Source organism: Kogia breviceps, chromosome 16 (assembly GCF_026419965.1).
Source record: "Kogia breviceps isolate mKogBre1 chromosome 16, mKogBre1 haplotype 1, whole genome shotgun sequence".
Lineage (NCBI taxonomy): Eukaryota > Metazoa > Chordata > Mammalia > Artiodactyla > Physeteridae > Kogia > Kogia breviceps.
Genome location: NC_081325.1, coordinates 23,135,844 through 23,163,123, shown reverse-complemented (window position 1 = coordinate 23,163,123; position 27,280 = coordinate 23,135,844). Strand labels below are relative to the sequence as shown.

The window sequence follows — 27,280 nt, the reverse complement described above, 5'->3', positions numbered from 1 at the left end:
GCATAATTTAGCTTTCTAATTTTTTCCAGTCAAATAAGTATAAAATTATATCTCACTGTTATGTTAAGTCAGCGAGTTACTTATTACTTGTTAGCTTTTTGAATTTATTTTCTGTAAATTGCCTGCTGATATCCTTTGCCCATTTTTCTATTGAAGTTACTGTCTTTTTTCTTCTTGATTTGTATGATTTGATTTCTTGTTGATTTGATTTGATTTCTTGTTTGATTTGTATTCTTCTACATTCTAGATGGGAATCCTTTGTCCATTTGAAACATTTTAAAGGCTCTTCACCCATGTTTCTAACTTTATCCATGTGTAACTTTGATGTATTCAATAATCAATTTTATACCATATTTTTTTTGAAGTTTTTGCTTAAGAGGTCCTATACTGCCTCAACATCAGACACATTTTAAAATACATTTATTGTGGATCTCAAAGGTCTAGCTACAATTTTAGTGGAATTATATTGTATTTACGAGATAATTGTGGGGAGAGTTGATATCTTTACAATATTAAGTCTTCTCATCTAAGAACATGGACTGTCTCTTAATCACTCAGGTTTTTTTCTATGTCCTTTATTACAATGTTTAAGTTTTCTCCAGGAGGCTTTATGTATTCTTGGTTAAGTTAATTACCAGACAATTTTTAGTTGTTGTTGCTATGTGAATAGTATCTTGCTTTTGTAGTTGTTTGCTCTTAGAAATGTGCTTATAATTTAATCATACATCCACCACGTTCTTATAATTTACCTGTTGATTTTGGAGAAAATGAGTATATCATCCTTCAAAAACCAATAGTTTATTTCTTTCTTTCCAAGCCTCTTATTTCTCTTTCTTTCCTTCAGTCTTGACCAGGATTTCCAATATTATAGTATTGGTTGTAATATACAGTGGTTTCTGACCATAAGAATATGTGTTTCCATTCTTAATCGGAATGCACTTAAAGTTTCTCCAATAAGTATAATATTTACTGAGAGTTTTGGAATATAACCATCATTCATTTAAGGGAATTAAAGAAATTCTTTTCTACTCTTGGCTTACTAAGAGTTTTTAATCATAAATAAGTAAAGAACTTGTCAAATACTTTTTCTGCATCAATTAAAATTATGATTTTAAAAAAATTTAATCTATTAATATTCTAAATTATATTGGCAGAATCCTAATGATGAACCATTCATTAATCAAGCTGCATTATTTTAAAACATACTGTTAGAATCAATTAGCTAGCATTTTAAAAATATTTCATCTTCTGGGCTTCCCTGGTGGCGCAGTGGTTGAGAATCCGCCTGCCGATGCAGGAGACACGGGTTCATGCCCTGGTCCGGGAAGATCCCACATGCCGCGGAGCGGCTGGACCCGTGAGCCACGGCTGCTGAGCCTGCGCGTCCGCAGCCTGTGCTCCGCAATGGGAGAGGCCACAACAGTGAGAGGCCCGCATACCGCAAAAAAAAAAAAATATATATTTCATCTTTTAAAATATTTTTAAAAAGAGGATAGAGTTTTCTTTTTAATATACTGTGTTCATCTGATTATGCCAATATGAAATGAGCTTGGCAGCTCTGTGTTCATCCCTTCTGGAGTAACTTGGAAACTTTTTGTTCCTCAAGAGTTTGGTAAAACTCACCTGAAAAAGCCTACAATTTTTCTGAGCATGGAGGTTGTTAATTGCAATGTAATCTCTTTAAAACTTATTGGTCTATTCAAGTTCCCTGTATCTAATGCCAATTTTGGCATTTAATATTTTTCCATTTTGTCTAGGTTTTTGATTTTTTTAGTTCATAAATCTTTTAATGTTTTAATGTGTTTTGAAAATGATAGTTGCTCTTGGAGATTTCAATCAATACAGAAAAATTTAAAGAAGAAATTGAAAATCCCACCCCAAATCCTAGCCCTAGAAATAATCATAATATAAACACCTCTCTATATGTACATAGTTATAAATTTTTATGGCAGACATTTCTTAGTATGCATAATTATAATATTATTAATAATAATAGAAAACACATATAGTACTTTATATTATTACATAAGATACAGGTAGAAGAATTACATACATATACAGATAGAAGAATAGATGCCTGGATAGTAAAATGATGGATAGATAGATAGATAACCCTGCATATATTTTTAGTATAATACCCCCCCAAAATATTTATTTTGCATTTATTGATTACAGATACATCCCCCATAGGATTCTGCACACAATGAGAATGAGAGCCCTATTTTTCATGTCACTACAACTAGCCTGGTTTCTGGCATGTCTTCCAAGCTTATCAAATGTTTATCAAGTGCATGATTGAGGAAATGAATGAATGTGCAATGCTATGTGCAAACATTGTTCTAGGAGCTACACACATTTTGTTTATATGATCTTCCTCAGACCCTTGCAAGGAAGATAGTACCATCCCTATTCTACAACTGAGGAAACTGAGCCTGGAGGTAAATAACTTGCCCATGGTTCAACAAGCGACAAGTGATTAGCAGGATTCTGGTACCAGATCTGTCTAACTCTGATACCTGCTCGTTTTCCACTGTACCCCACTGACATGAGAACAAATACCCCAGAATAAAGGCAAGACAAAAATGCAAAAGGGCCAAAAGAAATACCAAGAATCTGCAGTTCCTTCTTTGAACAAGTGTTTAGTAAACTCCTCCTCGACACCAAGTGTTGGGAGATGAACTGGGTTTCATTGTTTCATAAACAGGGCTCTTACCTTTAATCCTTACAAAGCAAACAGTGAAACATGGTGACTTGGGGTTAAGCTCTGCTCTGGAGTTGGGGTGGAATGAAAGGGAGACATGAAAGAAGAAGAGTGTTCTTAAAGGCTTCCTACGTAAAAACAGGGGAAAAAGAGGGTAGGCAACTGGAGGGGGGAGGGACCGTGATCTACATCAACAGTGATGAGCAGAAGGGACCCCCTTGGGGGACAGAAGCAGGGCTGCATCCCGGCTAGTCTTCTAAAACAGTACCCGTTTGGATCCACCAATCAGGAAAAAATGCGCTTTCTGGGCTGGTCAATTAGAAGTTTCCCCTTCTTCCTGCTGCATGCACCACACCGGGAGCTGAGCAAGAACAGATTCCAGCTGCTCTTGCATCGGCTTGACTGGGTGACCTTGTCACCACCGCCCTGCCTCCTGGGGAGAAGCTCCTGGTAACGCTGTCCTCATGATTGCTCACTTTACTTAAGGTCACTTTAACAAGGCTTTAGAACAGATCACAGTTGGTTTTGTGATATCTGTCATTTAAGATGAACAAATATGTCAATAAAAAGAATTATTACCCAACTAGAGGTTGCAGGGCTGGCAGGATAGCTTATTTTCTGGTGATCTGCATATTCCCAGAAACCCCGATTAAGAATTTCAGATTTCCTAACACTGTTTTAAAATATCGCCAGTTCTCTAAGAAGAAATGTATTCTGGTGGAGGGTGTATTAAAAAGAAAACATGTTGGGATCCTGTCTTCATGGTTTTGTTTTTTTTAATTCTGAATTTTTGTTGAAGTATAACATATACACAGAAAAGTGAACAAATTATAAGTGTACAGCTCAAAAAATTTTCACAAAATGTATACATCCAAGTAGCCGGCACCTAAGTCAATAAACAGACTTCGTATTAGTACCCCAGGAACACCTTCATGTCTTCTAGTCACTCCTCGCCATCCACAGACAACCACTCCTCTGACTTCTAATGCCTCGGGCTCGCTTTGGCCGTTTGTGAACTCTGTGTACATGGAATCATTCAGCGTGCACTCTCTTCTCTCTGGCTTCTTTCTCTCAACCTTATTTTCATGAGATTGATCCAGCTTGTTGCCAGTAGCAATAGCTCATTCATTCTTAATGCTGTATACTATGTCCTTGTAGAAATCTACCACAAATAACTTAATTCATTCTCCTATTGGTGGATATTTGGGTCACGTCCAGTTTGGAGCTAATGTGAATTGTTGCCAGCCATTTTTAATGTTTGATTGTTGTTAACATACTCCTGCCAAAAGCCACACCAAATGTGAATGTGAAATTCAAGGTCTGATAAACTGTTGTGGTTGTAGGAAGCAAAAATAACTGTGAAAGATCATTTTCCTTGCTTGGAAAATTTTAAGGTATGGTTACTGTATAGGCAGTTATATGCAAATCACTGCATAAGGCTAATAAGTCATTAGCCAGTGAGAAGCAAACAAGACTGATGAATTTGCAGGTAAAGAATACAAGTCTATGTGATCCCAGCAGCAGCTGGTTATTTTTACCCTCTGCTTTTAGCAAAGCTTGGTAACTTTTTCATCATACGATTATGTGACACTCCTAGGATTTAACATATACACTGTGCTGATCAACTTAAAACTCTGTGAGGTAAATGGCAAGTTGCATGGCTCCTATGTTCCAGAAAAGGGAGTTTAGTCAAACCACTTCACCTCCCTCTCATCCTATTCATGATAGCGAGTTGATATCAACTTCAGACTGAGCTGAAAGCTGTCTCCAGCAGTCCCCCCGCCCCCCGAACACGGTCAGCTGGCATGTGCCCAAGATGTCGCTGCAAAGATCTCGTGGGAAGAACCACAGCCTTGAGGTGGGAGGAATTCTATTAATACCTTAGACTTTTATAGTTCTCTGCCTGTAGAGGACTTTGAGCGTCTTTTCAGAAGAGCTGGCCAAAGCTTGTGACTCATATGCCAGCATTAGGAGAAACGTCGCTTTGGAGACGGGCCTTCATATGGCTCTTGCGGTGACTTCCAAGCTCCTTATATGGGCTGATTTGTCATCTCCAGCTATCGTGTTCACGGTTCAAAAATATGACGAACTAGTCAAGGGGTAATTCTCTTTTCTCCCCTAACATCACTCACAGCACCTCAGCTTTCTGTATGTCTCCAAACACGCTATTCCCAGGGCTATTTCTCTCTGTGCCATGTATTCCTTTGGCTGTCTGGTGAAGTCTATGGACTCTTTCTCAGAATACTACTTTAAAATGTGTAAAATAAAATACATAGGACTAGAAAGGAAATCAAGTATATAAAAAATACAGTTATCCAAATAGTAAAACAAAACAAAACAGATTTGTGATGTTGTAATGTATATGCTTCCTTATTGACATATAACAAGATCTAGAGGTGGGGAAACAACATAATTTCAAAGTAAACATGAGTATTCACAATATTTGAAGATATCTGGGACAACTCTAATGTGACATTAAAATATTTTTACTTCTATTGGTGACAAAGCCACAGATACTAATACGTCTGTGGTTTACAGCCTATATTTATAGTTAAAAGGAATTTTAAATTTCCATTAAAGGATAATAAAAACTTAAGATGTATTGCCCTTTTCCATCTAAATTCATAACTCCCCTGAATTCCTTCATAATCCCCTGAAATCTATTCTCACTTCAATGCCTCAAGGATGACCCTTATCTGGACACACACACATACACACCTTGAAATAGCATTAGCTGTCTAGAAGCCACTGGCTTCTCTTCAGAAAGCTGGATTCCAGGCCAGTCCTCTCTGTCAGAGAATAGCCAACTTCAATCTTGTGACTATGGTTCTTAGACTTTGCTAGTACATCCAGACAAGAATTGACCTTGAATTTAATCCTTGCCTTCTCTTGTCAGTTTTAAGAATGACTCCCGGTGACAGGCTGAGAAACAGGCTTTCTTTATTTTTTTTTTCTTTAAAGTCCTTTATTTTCCCACTACATACTTCCCTTCTTTTTTAAAAATTATCTATCTATATATTTTTTATACAGCAGGTTCTTATTAGTCATCAATTTTATACACATCAGTGTATATATGTCAATCCCAATCACCCAATTCATAACACCCCCACCCCCACCCCCCCTTCGTTTTCCCCGCTTGGTGTCCATACGTTTGTTCTCTACATCTGTGTCTCAATTTCTGCCCTGCAAACCAGTTCATCTGTACCAATTTTCTAGGTTCCACATATATGCATTAATATATTTGTTTTTCTCTTTCTGACTTACTTCACTCCGTAGGACAGTCTCTAGATCCATCCATGTCTCAACAAATCACCCAATTTCATTCTCTTTTATGGCTGAGTAATATATTCCATTGCATATATGTACCACATCTTCTTTATCCATTCGTCTGTTGATGGGCATTTAGGTTGCTTCCATGACCTGGCTATTGTAATTAGTGCTGCAATGAACATTGGGGTGCATGTGTCTTTTTGAATTATGGTTTTATCTGGGTATATGCCCAGTAGTGGGATTGCTGGATCATATGGTAATTCTATTTTTAGTTTTTTAAGGAAGCTCCATACTGTTCTCAATAGTGGCTGTATCAATTTACATTCCCATCAACAGTGCAAGAGGGTTCCCTTTTCTCCACACCCTCTCCAGCATTTGTTGTTTGTAGATTATCTGATGATGCCCATTCTAACTGGTGTGAGGTGATCCCTCATTGTAGTTTTGATATGCATTTCTCTAATAATTAGTGATGTTGAGCAGCTTTTCATGTGCTTCTTGGACATCTGTATGTCTTCTTTGGAGAAATGTCTATTTAGGTCTTCAGCCCATTTTTGGAGTGGGTTGTTTGTTTCTTTGATATTGAGCTGCATGAGCTGTTTATATATTTTGGAGGTTAATCCTTTGTCCATTGATTCATTTGCAAATATTTTTTCCCATTCTGAGGGTTGTCTTTTCATCTTGTTTATGGTTTCCTTTGCTGTGCAAAAGCTTTGAAGTTTCATTAGGTCCCATTTGTTTATTTTTGTTTTCATTTCCATTACTCTAGGAGGTGGATCAAAAAAGATCTTTCCGTGACTTATGTCGAAGAGTGTTGTTCCTATGTTTTCCTCTAAGAGTTTTATAATCTCCGGTCTTACATTTAGGTCACTAATCCATTTTGAGTTTATTTTTGTGTATAGTGTTAGGGAGTGTTCTAATTTCATTCTTTTACATGTAGCTGTCCAGTTTTCCCAGCACCACTTATTGAAGAGACTGTCTTTTCTCCATTGTATATCCTTGCCTCCTTTGTCATAGATTAGTTGACCATAGGTGTGTGGGTTTATCTCTGGGCTTACTATCTTGTTCCATTGATCTATATTTCTGTTTTTGTGTCAGTACCATATTGTCTTGATTACTGTAGCTTTGTATAATAATCTGAATCCAGGGAGTCTGATTCTTCCAACTCCATTTTTTTCCCTCAAGACTGCTTTGGCTATCCAGGGTCTTTGTATCTCCATACAAATTTTAAGATTTTTTGTTCTAGTTCTGTAAAAAATGCCAATGGTAATTTGATAGATTGCACTGAATCTGTAGATTGCTTTGGGCAGTATAGTCATTTACACAATGTTGATTCTTCCAATGGAAGAACATGGTATATCTCTCCATCTGTTGGTATCATCTTTAATTTCTTTCATCAGTGTCTTATAGTTTTCTGCATACAGGTCTTTCACCTTCATTTTATTCTTTTTGTTGCAATGGTAAATGGGAGTGTTTCCTTAATGTCTCTTTCAGATTTTTCATCATCAGTGTATAGGAATGCAAGAGATTTCTGTGCATTAATTTTGTATCCTGCAACTTTACCAAATTCATTGATTAGCTCTAGTAGTTTTCTGGAGGCATCTTTAGGATTCTCTATGTATAGTAACATGTCATCTGCAAACAGTGACAGTTTTACTTCTTCTTTTCCAAGTTATATTCCTTTTATTTCTTTTTCTTCTCTGATTGCCATGGCTAGGACTTCCAAAAGTATATCGAATAATAGTGGTGAGAGTGGACATCCTTGTCTTGTTCCTGATCTTAGAGGAAATGCTTTCAGTCTTTCACCATTGAGAACGATGCTGGCTGTGGGTTTGTCATATATGGACTTTATTATGTTGAGGAAAGTTCCCTGTATGCCTACTTTCTGCAGGGTTTTTATCATAAATGGGTGTTGAATTTTGTCAAAAGCTTTCTCTGCATCTATTGAGATGATCATATGGTTTTTCTCCTTCAGTTTGTTGATATGGTGTATCACATTGATTGATTTGCGTATATTGAAGAATCCTTGCATTCCTGGAATAAACCCCACTTGATCATGGTGTATGATCCTTTTAATGTGTTGTTGGATTCTGTTTGCTAGTATTTTGTTGAGGATTTGTTCATTATATTCATCAGTGATATTGGTCTGTAATTTTCTTTTTTTTGTAGTATCTTTGTCCGGTTTTGGTATCAGGGTGATGGTGGCCTCATAGAATGAGTTTGGGAGTGTTCCTTCCTCTGCAATTTTTTGGAAGAGTTTGAGAAGGATGGGTGTTAGCTCTTCTCTAAATGTTTGAAAGAATTCTCCTGTGAAGCCATCTGGTCCTGGACTTTTCTTTGTTGGAAGATTTTTAATCACAGTTTCAATTTCATTGCTTGTGATTGGTCTGTTCATATTTTCTACTTCTTCCTGGTTCAGTCTTGGAAGGTTATACCTTTCTAAGAATTTGTCCATTTCTTCCAGGTTGTCCATTTTATTGGCATAGAGTTGGTTGTGGTAGTCTCTTAGGATGCTTTGTATTTCTGCAGTGTCTGTTGTAACTTCTCCTTTTTCCTTTCTAATTTTATTAATTTGAGTCCTCTCTCTCTTTTTCTTGACGAGTCTGGCTAATGATTTATCAATTTTGTTTATCTTCTCAAAGAACCAGCTTTTAGTTTTGTTGATCTTTGCTATTGTTTTCTTTGTTTCTATTTCATTTATTTCTGTTCTGATCTTTATGATTTCTTTCCTTCTACTAACTTTGGGTTTTGTTTGTTCTTCTTTCTCTAGTTCCTTTAGGTGTAAGGTTAGATTGTTTATTTGAGATTTTCCTTGTTTCTTGAGGTAGGCTTGTATAGCTATACACTTCCCTCTTAGAACTGCTTTTGCTGCATCCCATAGGTTTTGGATCATCATGTTTTCATTGTCATTTGTCTCTACGTATTTTTTTATTTCCTCAGTGATCTCTTGGTTATTTAGTAACGTATTATTTAGCCTCCATGTGTTTGTGGTTTTTTACGTTTTTTCCCCCATAATTCATTTCTAATCTCACAGCTTTGTGGTCAGAAAAGATGCTTGATATGATTTCAATTTTCTTAAATTTACTGAGGCTTGATTTGTGACCCAAGATGTGATCTATCCTGGAGAATGTTCTGTGCACACTTGAGAAGAAAGTGTAATCTAAGAAAATGTAATCTGCTGTTTTTGGATGGAATGTCCTATAAATATTAATTAAATTTATCTGGTCTATTGTGTCATTTAAAGCTTCTGTTTCCTTATTTTTTTTCATTTTGGATGATCTGTCCATTGGTGTAAGTGAGGTGTTAAAGTCCCCCACTATTATTGTGTTGCTGTCGATTTCCTATTTTATGGCTGTTAGCAGTTGCCTTATGTATTGTGGTGCTCCTATGTTGGGTGCATATATATTTATAATTGTTATATCTTCTTCTTGGATTGATCCCCCAATCATTATGTAGTGTCCTTCCTTGTCTCTTGTAACATTCTTTATTTTAAAGTCTATTTTATCTGATATGAGTATTTCTACTCCAGCTTTCTTTTGATTTCCATTTGCATGGAATATCTTTTTCCATCCCCTCACTTTCAGTCTGAAAGTGTCCCTAGGTTTGAAGTAGGTCTCTTGTAGACAGCATATATATGGGTCTCATTTCTGTATCCATTCAGCAAGCCAAACAGGCCCTCCTTTAAATGATGTTCTTGCTCTTTGAAAAAATCCGGGAAGTTTAGATGATATCCAGGAATTATTGTTAATTTTAATTTGACGTCAATCAGGTTAATGAATGCACATGATTATGAAGGGAAATGTCCAAATTTTTTTTTTTTTTTTTTTTTTGTGGTACACGGGCCTCTCACTGTTGTGGCCTCTCACATCGCGGAGCACAGGCTCCGGACACGCAGGCTCAGCGGCCATGGCTCACGGGCCCAGCCGCTCCGCGGCATGTGGGATCTTCCTGGATCGGGGCACGAACCCGTGTCCCCTGCATCGGCAGGCGGACTCTCAACCACTGCGCCACCAGGGAAGCCCCAAATTTTTTAGAGATGCTTTCTTAAGTATATAGAAGTAAGTAACATATTTGGGATTTGTGTTTAAAATTTTTTAATTACTGTGGGTAAAAAAGGGAATTAATGAAACAACAGTAGTGAAAATTTGAAAATTCTGGACTCTGGGTGATGATTATATGGGGATAAAACTGTTTATTCTACTTTAGACTATGTTTAACTTTTTTTATTATTAAAAACCTTAAAATTAATTTTTACACCAGGAAGTTAGGTAGAGAAAGCTTTTTAATAGTGCTGGTGTGCTTCTTTATAGTAATTATTATTTAACTTATTTCAATGCACAATATGACTCGATTGTATTTTCTCTCTTATAGTAAATACACAAGTTTTAAAAATTAATTTAATTCATACCTTTTGCCAGTTTTCACATATGGTCTTGCCCTCCAGGACTTTATATTCATGTTGGGAAGAGATGGTGCATATACATGAAACCACAGTTGGGAAACAACATAAGACAGAGTATGGTATAAATGTCAAAACGTAATAAAGATGGAGCATGTGATAGGAGTTCAAGAAAGGGAGAGATCAGTGAGGACTGGAGGCAGGGCTGATAGCTTGGAGTTGGACAATGCTGCCTATCAGTCTCTGGGTTCATTGCCTCTGGCTAATTTAGGCTTCTTTCTTTGCACTCACTTCTTCACCATGGAATTACCTCTGGATTCTTAAAGCTCATAAGCAACAACATTCTTGCTCCCAATATTTCCCTGTCCCCTTTCCCTTGGAGGCTGTGTTTGATACATCCTGAGTCTCCGTGGATGTGTGCCCCCTATTCTGCTCAGGGCTGCTCTGCTTCATATTTCTGTCCCAGATGGCAAACAACAGCCCAGATGCTAAGTAATACCATAAACATTCTTGCTCACGCATCCAACCCAGTGTGATCCCTGGCCTTGAGTGACGGTGGTAACGCTTGCCAGGCAGGCTGTCAGTGGACCACTGTGCCTGACCCCAGTGTTGCCTCAGAGGAGAGCCTCTCCCTGCCGAGTGCTGGGGAACAAAGCAGTAAAGCTTCACAAAGATCTGCCACCAGGGCACAACGAAAGCGAAGGGGTGGATTCTTAAGCATGACTGTGGAACCTGACTGACTGGCAGCAGTTACTGGAGCCAATTTGTAGTGCTTGGAATGAACTAGAATGATCCCTCAGAGCAGGAGAAAAATAAATTCCTAGAAGCCACTCAAGAAGACCTACCTCCCAGATGATCTAATTTTAAAAAATTGTTTTACATTGCTTAGGTCATTGAAACCAAAGCAGGTTTTCCTTTTTTCTCTTCATTAATTCTAATTTTGAGTTACCTGAGGAATTGTGAGCAGGTTACCTGGCCAGGCTGAGTTGGCAAACAGATAAAGTCAGTGTGGGAGGGACAAGCATATACCTGTGCTACCATTCACTCCAAAGCTGGAGGCTGCTGTCAGTACAGCAACTGTTTGATCCTTTCATGGCTTCAAATCACAAGTTTGAAATGCAAGAGAAAACATCAGATCCATAGTGCTTAAGACTGGAAGGATTCAAGGAATCTGTCCAGGACACACCCCTGACAGATATGCAGAAGTTCAACCCAAGTGGCCATCCCTCTCTGGGACCTGCCTCCCCTAGCCACCATCTCTGTCCCATCTCCTTGGATAAGGGGACTCCATCAGAGACTCAGGTCTACAAGATTTCATTTTATTCCACCTCTCATGTTCAAGGGCATGAAAACAAAATGCTTTAACAACAATAACAACAACAAAAATAACTGCTGCTGTTCTGTGTCTGGGGAGAAGCTTCTCAAAGGAAAAGGCATCAGGGTGTGGCCTTGATTCATGAAAGTGACCTAGAGAGTGACCTGGTCTGACCTAGAGAGGCCGGGACAGAGAAGCACCAAACTTCTGCTTAATAAAGTAACCAGAAATCTGAGTTTCCTCAGGGAAGCAAAGTGACATCATATGGTCTGAGTCTCCAAAATCAAGCAGTGGTCTCTGGAGACATGACAGAACGTAGCAGGCCTTGAGGCTCAAGGAGGGCCATGAAAAATTTCTTGGGGCAAGAATGGCTATAGCATTTTACAGAACTGTGGCATTTTAATTTTCTGTTTTAAATAGTTTCTCTTCTTCATTATCTTGTGACCCTTTCCATAACCTCCAACCACTCTGTAAATCTGTTACACACAACAGCTTTGATTGAGGGGAGCTTTGGGGATGAACAGAGATGCTATCCAGTGTGAGGGGAAAGACGGATAGGTCAGCAATTGCAGGAGCTGTGAGTGGCCGTTAAGAACAGGCTACTGTGGAGAGAAGGCTGGAGCATGGGCCACCCCACCTCGTGAAGGGACGTGAGATGACTCCCTTTCACTCAAAACACACTAGAAGTAGGTGAACTTGATAGGAAGGCAGGAAAGAAGCTAGTTCCTACTGGGGAGAGGGCTGTACTCGCAGGAGACACTTGGATATTTGGTTTACATATGAAAAAAAAAACGCATTTCTCTGGTTTGGATGACAACCTCCTACACACACACACACACACACACACACACACACACACACACACACTTAATCATTCCCGTTTCTTGGTTTCCTTAAAGTTCTACTTATCTTCTATTAGAGCAATTATCCCATTACACTATATTATTTCTGATATACTCATATGTTTTTATAATTATACTTGTGAACTTTTTCTTTGTATCTTTTACCTGTCAAGCACCTGGCATGTGTTCAGAAGTGTTTGTTGAATGAATATTTGAATAATTGGCTACTACACATATTGGTTAACAAGATGGAACCCTGAGTCACTCAGCAGAATCAAGTCTCATTTGTCATCAAGGAGCTGATGCCAGTTTTGTTCTTACCTTTCTGCTCATCCCTGAGGCACGCAGATGAACCCTGGACTTCAGGAAGCATTAGTTCTGTGATGACCCACACTGAAATCTGCAACACTCCTCCATGTCCTGTGGCTTCTGGCTGAGGAGGAGGTGTGGACAGGCTGGTGTGGGCATGTCACTGTCACTGGGCCTAGAAGAGATGGCCCAACTGCACTGTCCAATACAGGGGTCAGCTTATCTCCAAGAGCAGCAATGGCCTGTGAGTAAGAAGAGTGGGCGTTTGAGTGCGCATGGCATTTGAGTCATTTGGCAAGTGCCTGGAAGGCTCTCATCACACAGCTCCCCACATTGAGCTTTCCATTTCCTATCATAATACCCCAAATTCTGTCACCGTTATCTATTCATGCTTTTGAGTATTTCAGAGATTCCAATTATTGAGTGATTTCTTTACTTGGTATCTGTGTAGGATTCTGGAATAGGGGGAGGTGGGAATAGGTAAGGAAGACAGAAAAAGAAATGGGACGGAGACATAAACAGACTTTGTCTCTCTTCTAGCGGTTCCCAGTGCAGGGCAATACTTTCCAGAATACCCTTAGCTCTTCCAAAGTTGCCCAGACAATATTGAGAAGCCCAGCAGGCCAGGACTCATAACACATATTCTTTTTTATTTTTTTATTTTTTTATTTTTTTGCGGTATGCGGGCCTCTCACTGTTGTGGCCTCTCCCGCTGCGGAGCACAGGCTCCGGACGCACAGGCCCAGCGGCCATGGCTCACGGGCCCAGCCGCTCCGCGGCATGTGGGATCCTCCCGGACCAGGGCACGAACCCGTGTCTCCTGCACCGGCAGGCGGACTCTCAACCACTGCGCCACCAGGGAAGCACACATATTCTTTTTAAAAAAAAATATTTATTTATTTGGTTGCATCAGCTCTTAGTCGCAGCAGGTGGGTTCCTTAGTTGCGGCTTGTCGGCTCCTTAGTTGTGGCATGCGAACTCTTAGTTGCAGCATGCATGTGGGATCTAGTTCCTGGACCAGGGACTGAACCCGGGCCCCCTGCATTGGAAGCGTGGAGTCTTAACCACTGAGCCACCAGGGAAGTCCTTCATCACACATATTCTTCCATACATGCTTTCTCTCCCAGCCACACAGCACCTGAAAACTCAAGCACTCAAGAAATAAGAGAGAAGAAGAACATCAAAACAATGTATGTTGCTTAATGGTACTGTCACCTTGGTATGCCCCAGGCCCACATTTCCAGGCTCCCTTCTCCATCCAGATAAGACCTAGAATCTGAAGAAGAATCCTTTTCTAGATGAAGACTAAGAATAAAAGGAAACACAGGACTGAATTTCCTAATCCCAAATTGGAATGTTGGTTCGGACATATATGTAAATTTTTTCTGTGAAGTCTTAAAGAAGGAAAATAAATTGCCCTTAGTTTACATATAATAAATCTCCTTTATTAATGGATTTAACTTTATTAACTCCTGTCTGGGAGAAGGCTGTTAATCAAGTTGTCCGCTGTGCCGAGACCCCTTCTGGAACTGCTTCTCTTAACCACCCAGACCGTGGCTATATGCACAGGCCCTGGAATCTGCATTCCATTTACCTTCCGTGACCAGCTCAAACCAGTGATTTGTTGTGCTTTCTCTCCTCATTGTAAATAAATATTCACTTTGTACCTAATTTTGCATCTGTGCTTTTGTGTTCCTTTTCATCAAGAGGGCCCCCATGTTCTATAAGTTTCAGCACCCACAAAGTTGGATCTGCCCTTTCATACATCTACTCATATAGTGCACATGCTCAGTGTGCGTAATTACATAGGAAATCTCAATTAACAAGGGTCCTGATAACTGATTCTTAATTAACCAAAATGTTCTCTGCATAATGCCCTCAGATGCAAGTAATGAAATTGGGAGAAAAAAAGCAATTTCTAATTTTAGAAATGTAGCAAGTGTTCTACCTGGTCCCAAATCTTTTCTCCCTCTGCATGTACAGAAATACATGATAACAGCTAACACTTACATAATATTTACTGTGAGCTGGGCTCCTTTCAGTCCTCACAAGCACCCCCCTGAGGTGGGTACGCTAACTGTACTCATTTTATAGATAAGGAAACTGAGGCATCATTTCCCAAAGTTACACCTAACATACAGGCCATCTGCGTCCAGGATCTAGGGTCTCCACCTCTAAGCTACAGTCACCTGTGTAGGATCATTGTTTATGTTAGAAATGATGACCCAGTAACACAGAAACAAAATGTTTACTTTGTTTTCAATTGACAAATTGAAGCCCCTATTTCTCTCAGCATTCTGGTTTAAAAAGTTGTGGTTACTTCACTTTTGATTTCCTCTTTTCCTCAACTAGAAATGAGAAACATCTCTAGAAAACCAGGGTACCCTGACACATGGTAAGGGATTATAATGGGCTGCATGGTGCCCCCAAAGATATCAGTCCTAACCCTTAGAACCTGTGAATGTTATTTTATATGGTAGTTTTAACAGATGTGACTAAATTAAGAAGTTTGAGAGGAGATTATCCTGAATTATCTGGGTGGGTTCTAAATACCATCAAAAGTGTCTTTTCAAGAGATTAGACACACACAGAGGAGAAGGCGATGTGAAGATAGTGGCAGAGATTAGAGTGATGCAGCCACAAACCAAGGAACACCAGGAATGCTGGCAGTCACCAGAAGCTAGAAAAGGCAAAGAACTGATTCTCCTCTGGAGCCTGTGCAGGGAGTGTGGCCCTGCTGACACCTTGATTTCAGATTTCTGGCCTCCAGAACTGTGAAAGAATAAACTTCTGTTGTTTTTAAGCCATCAAAGTTGTGTTAGTTTGTTACAGCAGCAATAGGAAACTAATACAAGGTTCAATACATGGCAGCCAATAGTTAGAGCATAATAATAATCATAGCTGCTGCCAGGCACTGCATCCTTATAATGTATTGGTTATGCACTCTGTGACATTTATTCCCCATAAGGTAAATGAAGAAAGTGAGGTCACACAGCTGCTAAGTGGCAGAGCAAGGATTTAAACCCAGGTCTAACTCCAAAGGCCATGAACAGAAATAACATATGGAATATACTGTCAATCCTAACCCCTTACATGGAAATTACTAACCAAAAATGAAAGCCAAACTCCAACAGTTCTTAATGATTTTTCTGAGACTAGATTTCCTAAATATACGTTCACTCTCTGCCCATACACCCTCTCACATTTGGTTATTTGTTGGTTCTTCTTAGTGCCACTTAAAAATGAGGTACAAACTACCATTAGCCTATTTTCCAAATGAAGACACTGAGACACAGAGAAGTTATTTGCTGGAAGTCACCCCCCAGAGCCTGGCCTGGAAATGTTTACCATCATCACTCCTTTATCTATCCCTGCAGAATCTTGGTCTGGGTCTGTAAGAAAGAGCTGGCAACTTTCAATTTTTTAAGTGCCTTTTAGTTTCAGTAGGTGTATCAGCTCTGTGCACAAAGGTTAATTAAACCACAATAAAATGCAGAAGCAGCCAGGTCTTTGTCTCCGAGGTAATAAAATCACAAATGATTCCTGTTCAAAATGAAGCTTGTAATAATCTTGCCAGTGGGTTGTGTGCATTTTTTCCATTTTAACAACATGTACTTCTCTCTTCATGAGAAACATTAGGTCACAAAAGCCAATCTCATCTACATCTTTACAATGTTGTTTATCATCTTTCTGCATGCAGGAGATAGAACTGGTAATGAAGCAGCCAAATTGGATTCTAGGGAGGATTTGTCCTGACTTAGAATACTTTCAGAATCCATTCAAAATGCTTCTGATTTATCATTAAGCCCTCTGAAGCCATTTATTTGGAGCCAGCTTTTCAGGGATAGGACATCAACTGTGTCCAGTTATCGGGAATTATAACACAGCTGATGAAGTGTGACAACACAGAGTCCACTGGATTTGCAGGAGATTATAGGAGGGTGCTATAGAAGTCAGCAGCTATTCCATGGAAAATGTTTCTGAGCAGAAAGAGAGAGAATGAAAATAAAGAAACAGATTCGATCCTGTCACCTGACACCTCTCCTGTGGTCTCTGCGTTGAGCTTATGTGGGTTTCCACTCCCACAATTCCTTTTACCTGCCCCTGTATTTTATTTGCATCTTCTCCGGCCCACTCCCTCTCTCCCTCAAGCAGGTACCATACAAAACTAGAAGCAGGGATGGAAGGCAGATTGATGCTTGTGGCTATAAGCAAGGGTGGGTAATATGCTCAGCCACATCATGGACACAGTTATATTCTGAAAAGGGCAGGTGGCGTGTTATCTGAGATTTAGCTGAAGCATAAAATCCAAAATACTTCACAAACCATGAATCATAGTCTTGTACTCACAGCTGCATCTACATGAAGGTATTCTAGGTCAGCCTGCCCCCTTCCCACACTACACATACTAGGTTCTGGAGAAGCTCGTGGGAGGAGCAGTGGTGAAGTGTTTCAACCTTGTTGGCAATATCGTCTAGAATTACCAATATACATACTTTGTGATCCAAACATTACACTTTTGTGATCCCATCCTAAGAGGAAAGAAAAAAATGCCCTAGTATGTATGGATTTATGTGCAAGGGTGTTTGTTGCTCAGTAGTAAAAATCTAGGGTACAGACAATCTGCATTTCCTACAATAGAAAATGGTTGAAGAAAGCATGAAAAAAAATATATATATATAATGGAATATTATACAGCTATGAAAAAGAATGTGTTAGATCTATATGCATGAACTTGGAAGTATGTCCATATAGGTTATTAAGTGAAAATAGTCAATTGCAGTATAATGGACACAATACTGTATGATCCAGCTTTAAATTATTAGGGCTTGGTGTCTACAGAAAGAGTATCATCATATCAATATCATCTGTAAGTCTGAGGAAGGCTCATCAGCTTATCCATAATACAAAAATGTCTGAATCCTAAATTAGGCTGGTTTCAATCCGATTACGCTTGGATGGACTTAATAATAATAATGCATACATGCCCTGCCTAAGCTTATACTATGCGGTAATCCTCATGAACTAAGAATACATTTTACCCTCTAGAGAATTCCCTTAAAGTTGAGATTCTGCTGGGGAGTTAGGTTGAGGGGTAGGATGAAAGAAAGCATTTTAGAGCTGCCTTTTCAAAATACAATGACTATGTCTTACCCCAGACCAAATGAGTCTGAATTTCCAGAAGGTTGGGGATGGGAGATGGAGAAGGGGGCCAGAAAGTGTAAAAGAGCTCCAGTTGATCTAGTCACTCTTTCCTCTCTTTTTCCTTTCCTCCCTTTTGTGACCCATTTGAAAATAACTGTCTTAATGTATGTGCCCTACTTCAATTATCAAGAGGCAACTGTAATAATGATAGTAGCATTTATAATGTGCCAGACACTGACCTAAAGGTATGAGCATAAACTAATTAATTCTCAAAACAACCTACAAGGGAGGTGTTAATTATTATCATCCCCATTTTACAGATGAGAATATACAAAGAGGTTAAGAATCATACTCATGATTACAGAGTTAGCTAGTGGTAGAGCCGGGGTTTAAAACCCAGGAAGTCTAGCTTCAGACTATATGTAGAGATGAGAGCCAGAGCAAATGAAATAGGGCAGGCTCACAAGCTCAATAAAGCATTTTAATGCCCAAGTTTCTCATTGATCTTGTCACTTGGGTCAGACCTAAAGAACTGTTCTAACAATACTTCTCAGTGCTCACCCATTGCCACACTCCTCATCAGTGAATTGCCCTGGCCCTTTAAACTGTTCAATGTATCTGAAGAAATGATTCTGAGAAAACATGCTCTATTGTTTCTCTCCTTCCTCTCTCAGTCCCTCCCTTGCCATGGAAACAGGCTCCTTTCATAAACAGAGAACTGTACAGAGTCTCCCATTAAAAGTCTGTTAACGGGCTTCCCTGGTGGCGCAGTGGTTGAGAGTCTGCCTGCCGATGCAGGGGACACGGGTTCGTGCCCCCATCCGGAAGGATCCCACATGCCGCAGAGCAACTAGGCCTATGAGCCATGGCGGCTGGGCCTGCGTGTCCGGAGCCTGTGCTCCACAACAGAAGTCTGTTTAAAAAAAAAAAAAAAGGGGGGCTTCCCTGGTGGCGCAGTGGTTGGGAGTCCGCCTGCCGATGCAGGGGACGCGGGTTCGTGCCCCGGTCCAGGAAGATCCCACATGCCGCGGAGCGGGTGGACCCGCGAGCCATGGCCGCTGAGCCTGCGCGTCCGGAGCCTGTGCTCCGCAATGGGAGAGGCCACAGCAGTGAGAGGCCCGCATACCACAAAAAAAAAAAAAAAAAAAAGGGCTGAAATCCCATGATGTCTAATTTCTCCCTGCCATGTTCCTAACAGCCATCATTTCCCAGACCTGTCTTGAAAATTAGGCTGAGTACTGGCTTGCCTTGAAATCCTTTTCTTAGGGGAGGAGGTGGTGGCGAAGGAGACAGGCATATAAATGTCTTTTTCTCTAAAGATGGCTTCTTCTCAGCCTACAACATGGAAATTCAGTCTTTCTTGGCTTCAAGAATTATGATGTTGTGGGAAGAAAAATATCCTAAGAGTTAAGGGCCAGTTCTGTCACTTTGTAACAATATGTCTTCAACCAAGTCACTTAACTTTCTGAATTTCAATTTTATAATTTGTAAAATGGGACAATTAATTGCTGCTCTACTTACTTTACAAGGCGGTTGTGCTGATCCAAACAAGAACCCAGATCTTCTGACTTTATGTCCATGGTGCCCAAACATCTATCCATCCATCATCCTTTCATTTCTTCACTCTTCATTATGTACAGTATTTTCCAAGAGTTAGTGAAATGAAAAGTATGTGTACTTTGGGAGGTTGGGGGAAGGAAAGAAGAGAGGCACCCCAGATTGGGAAAGGGCATTGAAGGCAGAGAAAATGAGGTGATTAAGAGCATGGTGTGATCAGGGACCTACAGCAGCCTATGACTCCACGTTCTATTTTACATGCTATTCCAATTCCTTTGAGGACAACAGTGTACGTAGCACAAAAAAAGAACTACTTTTTAAGGTTTCCTTAAGACAGAGCCATTTTTAGTTCATCCAGCCAGGGCTCTCTAGTTAACATCTTCTATCTCAACTTCTCTCTAGGTCCTTCTGCTGAAACATACAATAACTGGTGAACAGAAGTGGGCAAGGCTTACAAGTCAGGTGGGCACCTCAGATCCAGCCATAGGGAAAGGAATCTGTGAGGTGCTTTAAATCTATGTCAGATATAAAAATAAACCTTAGGTATGACATATTGTATATAAAGTGTAGGTTCTATATGGCCCATATTTAAGGTGTACACCTTGATGTAAGGGGCATATAGCAATAATACTTTAAATTTGTAAAGTGCTTCTCCGTGTACTATTAGATTTACCTTTAAAGTATCCTGAAAAGGTAAAAATATAAGAGAACAGGAAATGTTACTTCACCAGCTCTATATTATAAGTAAAGGAACAGAGACTGGAAGCAACCTGTGATCGATAACATAGTAAAATCAGCAGCTGAGCAAGAACTAGCCTTTAGGTTTCCTGAACTCCAGGGCAGAGCTGACTTCCCATCTGAGGCGATTACTGAGAATTCATCGTCAGATTTTGGAGGACTTCTTCTATACTGATAATATTGCTGATAATTCTAGAATTACTCATTGATCCACGTACTCATCTCACAAACCTTTAACTGAGGAAAGGGAGTGGAAGGTGTCTAGAGACAGGGCTGGGGCAGTAATCAGAGGCCAGAGCCTCATGGCCGTGAATGCCAAGTTCAGTGTTAGGCCTGCATCTGAGGGTAATGGGAAATCCCTTGAGTTTTATGTAGGGGCATGTCCCAAGCATTTAGCAGCAGTCACTCTGAGCTACTGTGGGCCCGACAGGAATGGGCAAATCTTGGAGCAGGAAACCAGTCAGAACGATGGCGACAAAGCACGTGAGAGATGGTGGTGGCAGCTTAAAAAGCGAAGTGAACGGATCACATCCAAATGTGAGAACCAAGGTGTCATTCTTTCCTCGAATCCCACTGTTAATGAATTTCTCCTTCTAGGACGACTGCAAATGTGTTTCTGGTAGGAAAACAGTCCCTGCTCTCTGCCTCCCCTTGTTCCCCATCAGTCCCCGCCCCTGGAACTGTCAGGAATGAGACAGGAAACAGAAGGCCGGGACCCCCGGGGTCTTGATTACAGAGATCAATTGTTCCGACGCGCAGATTCCAGAGCCCAGGCTCGCTGAGGCCATTTGCAGCACGTCGTGACTTCGCCAGCAGCCTGCTCTTCTCGCTAACGAGGTTTCGCCAGCCTTTTAACATTAAGGCCAGGCATCTGGGCGCCCGCGGCAAGCGCTCTGGCATTCGCTAAAGTCCCACAGGCCGCCTGGCTCAGGAACCTCTCCTGACTGAACCGAGAACGGTCAGGCGCACAGCCGTTACCCTTCCCACAAGGCGTAGCGCGGCTGAGGGGGTAACCCGGGTAACCCCGCCCCTGCCACCTCCCACAGCTCTATTGGCCAATGCTCCTGCCACTCATCCGAGCGCCTGCCCGGAAGCGGGAGTCTCCTCCCCGCGTTAGCGTCTTGGTGGTTCGTTGTTCCAGGCGCTTCTTTGCTCCTGGAGTAGGATGCTGGCTCCCCCCTTCGCGGCCTACAGCCGGCCTGCATAAGCACTTTCTCTGTGGAGTCTAACCCTGTGAGATGGACCCCGGAGGCATAGTCCAGTTTTACAGGTGGGAGAAATAAGGGTCCCAGAGGTTGAGTGACTTTCCATAAATCACATCCTGGGTTTTTAAAACGAGATTTTAATAGTGGTTCCAGACCCGCGTTTTCGGCTCCATAGCATTGACTCAGTGGTTAATCTGAATTTGTTTCTTCATCTGTGAAATTAGGAAAATAAGAGCCACCTTGCGGAACTGGTGTGAAGAATAAATAAAGTAACAGGAGAAGAATCGGGTATGAGGACTGGCCCGTGTAGGCTGTTAATGAATAATAAGTAGGTAGGTACAGAACCTCCCAGGTCTTCTGGCTTCTAGTCTGGGACTCGTTTTGCAAAACCTGTGATACTCAGAAGTCCAGAGAGCTCAAGATGGTCCAGGGACGTATTTAAGGGCTTCAGTGAGTTCTTACATAGGAGACACACTGCCGGAAAACATACTCCTCTAAGACAAATGCTAAACATTATCTACTACCAATAATATAACAGTATATTTTTTGTCAACTTTTTCTCAGGTATTGTTTTAAATGCTTTATATACATTGAGTCATTTAATCTTCCTAGTGACCTCTGAGGTACATCCTGTTATAATTCCTGTTTTACAGATGAGGAAATTGAGGCACAGAGAGGTTAAATAACCTCTCCTTGTTTATAAAGCTATAAGTTGTTGGAGCGGAAATTTATACCCAGGCAATCTAGCTCTAGCTCTTGGAGTCACACACATTAATATTTGTACTATATACAAGAGCTCTCTTTGATAATGAATACTTTTGTCACTCTCTCCAAGATGCCTTTAACTTTTTTTTTTTTTTTTTTTTGCGGTACGCGGGCCTCTCACTGTTGTGGCCTCTCCCGCTGCGGAGCACAGGCTCCGGACGCGCAGGCCCAGCGGCCATGGCTCACGGGCCCAGCCGCTCCGCGGCACGCGGGATCCCCCCAGACCGGGGCACGAACCCGTGCCCCCTGCATCGACAGGCGGACTCTCAACCACTGCGCCACCAGGGAAGCCCCCCTTTAACTTTTTAAAACTCCCAAAAGGCAGGAGGTAAAAAGCAAAAACAATGCAGTGAGAGGAACCTACGTCCTGAATTGTGGAGAGACTATTTGCGGACTGATTATTAGAAACCCATGTGTGGGTGCTGTGTTTGGACTTGCATTTTAGCTGAGCCCTCTGGACTCTCACATCCTTTAGTGTCTCTGTGGACGTGCCCACTGTGGGAAGATGGCTGAATGACATGATTGGGATGGAATGCAGTGGTCTTCTTAACTGACCACACAGATACCTGCCAGAAGAGGAATGCCTCACTTCCTCGTGATATCTTTGAAGACTTTCTGAGAAGGTGATAATATCATCCAGTTACCTCACAATCACAAGTCGTACTGCAGTGACTGCAAGTCCTGTGTGTCTCATTCAACAGGTGTCACAGAACAAAGAAGGAGGTGGGTGCTGGTAGACCTGAGGGGACCAAGGACTCAAACTGAAGGTTAAATGCTGTAAGATGGGAGCAGAGATTTATATGCCTGGCAGACGAAAAGGGATAATATCTACAGGGAAAAGCTGGAGGCAGTTCTCCCTGGGAGCCAGGTCAGAGTTCCTGCTAAAGTGACTTTGGCCTCTGTAGCTCTGGTGGCCTTGAACTATACAGCACACTTCCATACACAACCTCTGTTTATCCAAAGCAGTCCTGATTCTTGATCAAGAAAAATACCCAGGTTCTTGGGCTTCACCGTTCTCTTCTGCCTTCTCTTCCTCCACCTTTCCAGGTAAGCTTGGGAAATATGGAGTGTGAGGAGGGAGTAGGGATAGTGCTGGGGGTTAGGACCCAAGTGTTCCCTCAACATCCAGAGATGATATTTTGAGTGACCAGAGAAAATGCAGTCTCCATCAAAGAGGGAAATACAGGGCAATTTTGGTAGAGAAATATCGGTTGTGAAATTCTAGTGGTGAACATACAGACATAGATGGGAGATGAGGCAAAAAGCTGGGAGCCAATGATGCCATTTGCTTGGGAAATGGAATAAAGCATGGTATGAGCAATAAAGTCTTAGGCAGAGACTGTGGGTTAGATGTTTCAGAGGACAGTTTGGTTCTGTGGGTGTTAGCCACATGGGATAGGGGCAGGGCAGTGGAGTTAAAGGCCCAGGAACAAATCTCAAAAAGTGTGACTCTCCTTCCAGAAAAGAAGGGGCTTCACCAAAGCCATTATCCCTCAACCCCTCCATCCCAACCACCTGGAGAGTCTCATCATGATATGAGTAATATCCACTGTGCTGCTTAGTATTCATTCAGAGACATTTATTGTATGTACACTTTGTGTTGGGCGTTTGCTAATTGGCTATGAATACTAACCTTTCATAAAAGATCCTAAAAAAGATTATTTCTGTGCTGTGCTCCAAACATTTCTGATTTCAGGAAAATGGAAGAAGCAGTGGGCTTCAAAGACACTCCTGAATAGCTTTGTAGACATGGGCCAGGGAGAAGATCCAGAATGAGGCAAGGAAAACAGTCCTCTCTTTTGGAATCGGAAACATTTAAATGTAGACTTTGATGTTCACCTTGAACATCATTAATGAGCGGATAAGCATTAGGTTGAGCTATGTGAAGTACCGATATTCAGTTGTTCTGAGCGGATAAGCATTAGGTTGAGCTATGTGAAGTACCGATATTCAGTTGTTCTGAGCGGATAAGCATTAGGTTGAGCTATGTGAAGTACCGATATTCAGTTGTTTTTGATGCACAGAAATGGTAGCTTCATATGACTGAATCTTAAAGAATCCTGAGATAAATAATATATACTAGGGGATGTTTAACTTACTTGATTACAGGGAAAGAAATACTGAGGAATTTTGTCTAGGTCTTTGTAGGAGTGAGTACCGCTAATTGTAAACAATCCATTAAAAAATAGTCTTGCAACAGTTCTATGACACAATTTCATTAATGTGATGCAGAAAGAGATCACATTTTAATTGGATAAATGCTTGGATGTAAAGTAGAGCTAAAAGGTGTAAAATTGTTTTCCAGTTATTTGGGATGAGAAATTAAAGATGTTGCACAGTAAAAAAAAAAATAGTCTTGCACTATCTCTAGCTAAAAACATGAGTTTTATTCATCTATTCATTCATTGTAAAAACAACAAGAATCATTGAGCATCTCGTATATCTCAGTCACTGTGCTAGAGACAGAATGAAATGATGGTCCCTGCCCTGCGGGCACACACAGAATAGGAGTAAAGGAGGGAGGATGATGCAGTGGATGGTGTTATGGGGACCAGTCCTGGGAGAATAGCAAAGCAGTGCAGAGAAGGAGCAATGAAGATTCTGGGGAAGGAGCGGTGTGATCTTAATCAAAGGGTTTGCTGTAGGAGAGAGAAATAATGATTAACCAAATGGTTAAGACAGGAAAGAACATTCCAGACAGAACTGGGGAGAGAGGACCACATGATTTAAAGAAACAGGATGTGCTTAGAGTGAATTAAAATTTAGTAAATCTACAGAGAGGCATTTCTCAAAGGGCTTTAAGCATCAGAGAGCCAGAGAGTCTGTCATATTCTTGTTCATATACCCAATGTTGAGTCCAAGGTAGTGCCTAGCACATAGTAGGTGCTCAGCAGATGTTGAACTAAACTGACCTGGAAAAAAGCCTGAAATTGAAATTGATCACATACTCAAAAGAACCTGTCTTCTCCCCTATTCTTCTTAGTCCAAACTGATGGAAATTCAATGTGTTGCTTGAAATGTTATACAAGACAACATGCACTTCAGCCTACCTCTGGAAAGAGATGTAGTTATGTAACCTGTTAATCTGTGCGTAAAGTAGATGTCAAAAGAATGTCTTGCCTTGGAAACTTTTTCAGTTCCTTTTTTTGAATGTGTATTATATACTCTGTATAGGCAAGGTGATATGCCAGATTCAGGAACACAGTGGTGAATAAGACTATTAGCCCCTGCCTTCAAGGAACTTAATATTTAATAGATAAAAGTTATTAAACTAATATTTTCTAATAATAATTTGGGTAAATTAAATGGAAAGCCAATATTCAGATGCCATGGGAACATATAACTGGGGGCCTAGCCTAGACTGATGGGGGTTGGAAGGGTGCTCAGTATAAGCTTCTTTAAAGAATACACATTTAAGCTGAAATCATATGACAGGGAAGGAAGAGTGTTCCAAGAAGATGGAACAGCACATGTGAGGACCATGAAGAAAGGGAGGCTGGCCTTCTAACAGGTATGACTGTGTGACTATAACTACAAATCGATAAAAACATCTCATATGATCCTTCTAAAGAGTAATTGTCTGTCATTTTAATCCAGAAGATCCTAGTTCATAAGGAGGAAAACCACTTCATTCATTTATTCAGCATGTGTTAAATAATTTCCATGTACCTGAAACTGTGCCAGGTACTGAAAATTAAGGAGAGAAAAACCTCATGAACCTCTAGACACTGACAGTCTTGTGAGGAAACAGATGAGCCCACACACCATTACAGTGCAGTGTGGTCGTTTCTGTGCTTGAGGTGTCACCTGCAGGACACGGGAGAGGTATGGTCATATTTGCCTTGGCGAGGCAGGGAGGGGTCTCAGACAAAGTAGCTTCTGAAGGATGAGGGCATTCCAGGAAGCAAGAGAGGCATTGGAGGAGACAGCATGATGTACTCAGGGAAGAGCAAGTCATGAGTCGTACACAGGGCTGCTGGGAAGAAGAAGGAAATGTGAAAGGAGGTAAAGTTAGAAAGGTGGGCAGGGGTTAGATGTTGAAATATCTTGGAAAGGACTTTTTATTTTATCCAGTAGTCAATGGGGAGAATTTTAAATAAGGAACCGGCATGATTGGTGGACTGGAATAGTTGCGACTAGGGGTAGGAAACCAGTAAGGTGGCAGTTGTCAATCAAGAGTCCAAGAAGAGATAAATGCCCAGGCCCCCTACCAGAGCCATGATCAGGACCAGAGAGGAGGCGACAAAGGTGACAGAAGTGGGATGCTCAAGAGATACAACTGATGGGCTTTGAGAGTGACTGGAGCTGAGCACAGGAGAATAGGAGAGGTGGGGGAATCTAGATCGACTCCAAGGCTTATAACTCAGGAAGCTAGGTGATAGGAGGCATCCAGAGAGACGAGGAGATTCCTTATTATTCAGACTGCAGCACAGAATCACCAACAGAGCTGACTTATGAATAAGATGTTGGGGTTCTTGAATCACCAAATGTTTTGGAGTTTTAGGATTTTACATAGAGATTTTACAGAGAGAGCTCTGCAAAGACTAAAAAAAAAAAAAAAAAAAAAGTGTCAAGAGGAATGAAGTCTTTATTTCTTAAGTCCCAGCCTCTCAAACACCTCCTCCTATCTCACTCCCCCCAGTTGTATAGCTGAAACCACAATAGCCCCGGTGCATTGTGCCATTACCACGTATAGCCAAACAACTACATAACCACCAGAGAGCAATGAACATGGCCATAAAGGCACAGAGTAGTAATTATTTTCCCATTAGCACCAGCCACACTAATATCAGCAGAGAACAATTAACATTCCTAACCTCACGGTTAGGCTATAACCTCCACATGTCTTGCAGGAATAGATTGATGAATGGCTTAGGAGGAATAAGCAACAATAAAGCAGCTGTGCAGTGAGACCTCTGAATCCTAGCCATGCCTCTGGGAGATCAGCCGTGCCAGCAGGTGGGAAGGCAGTGGAAGGACTCGGTTTTGATTGCTACTGATCTAGCCAGTGCCCAGACAGAAAACGTCTAATTCAGC

At 41.0% G+C, this 27,280-nt stretch overlaps 1 long non-coding RNA gene across 1 annotated transcript; it reads left to right on the top strand.

Moving 5' to 3' along the window:
• Positions 1-21,711: 21,711 nt before the first annotated feature.
• On the top strand, positions 21,712-25,756 carry LOC131743197 (uncharacterized). Its single transcript, XR_009331727.2, has 3 exons — positions 21,712-21,810; positions 22,945-23,290; positions 25,679-25,756. It is a non-coding gene; the product is annotated as an uncharacterized lncRNA (long non-coding RNA).
• Positions 25,757-27,280: the final 1,524 nt, after the last annotated feature.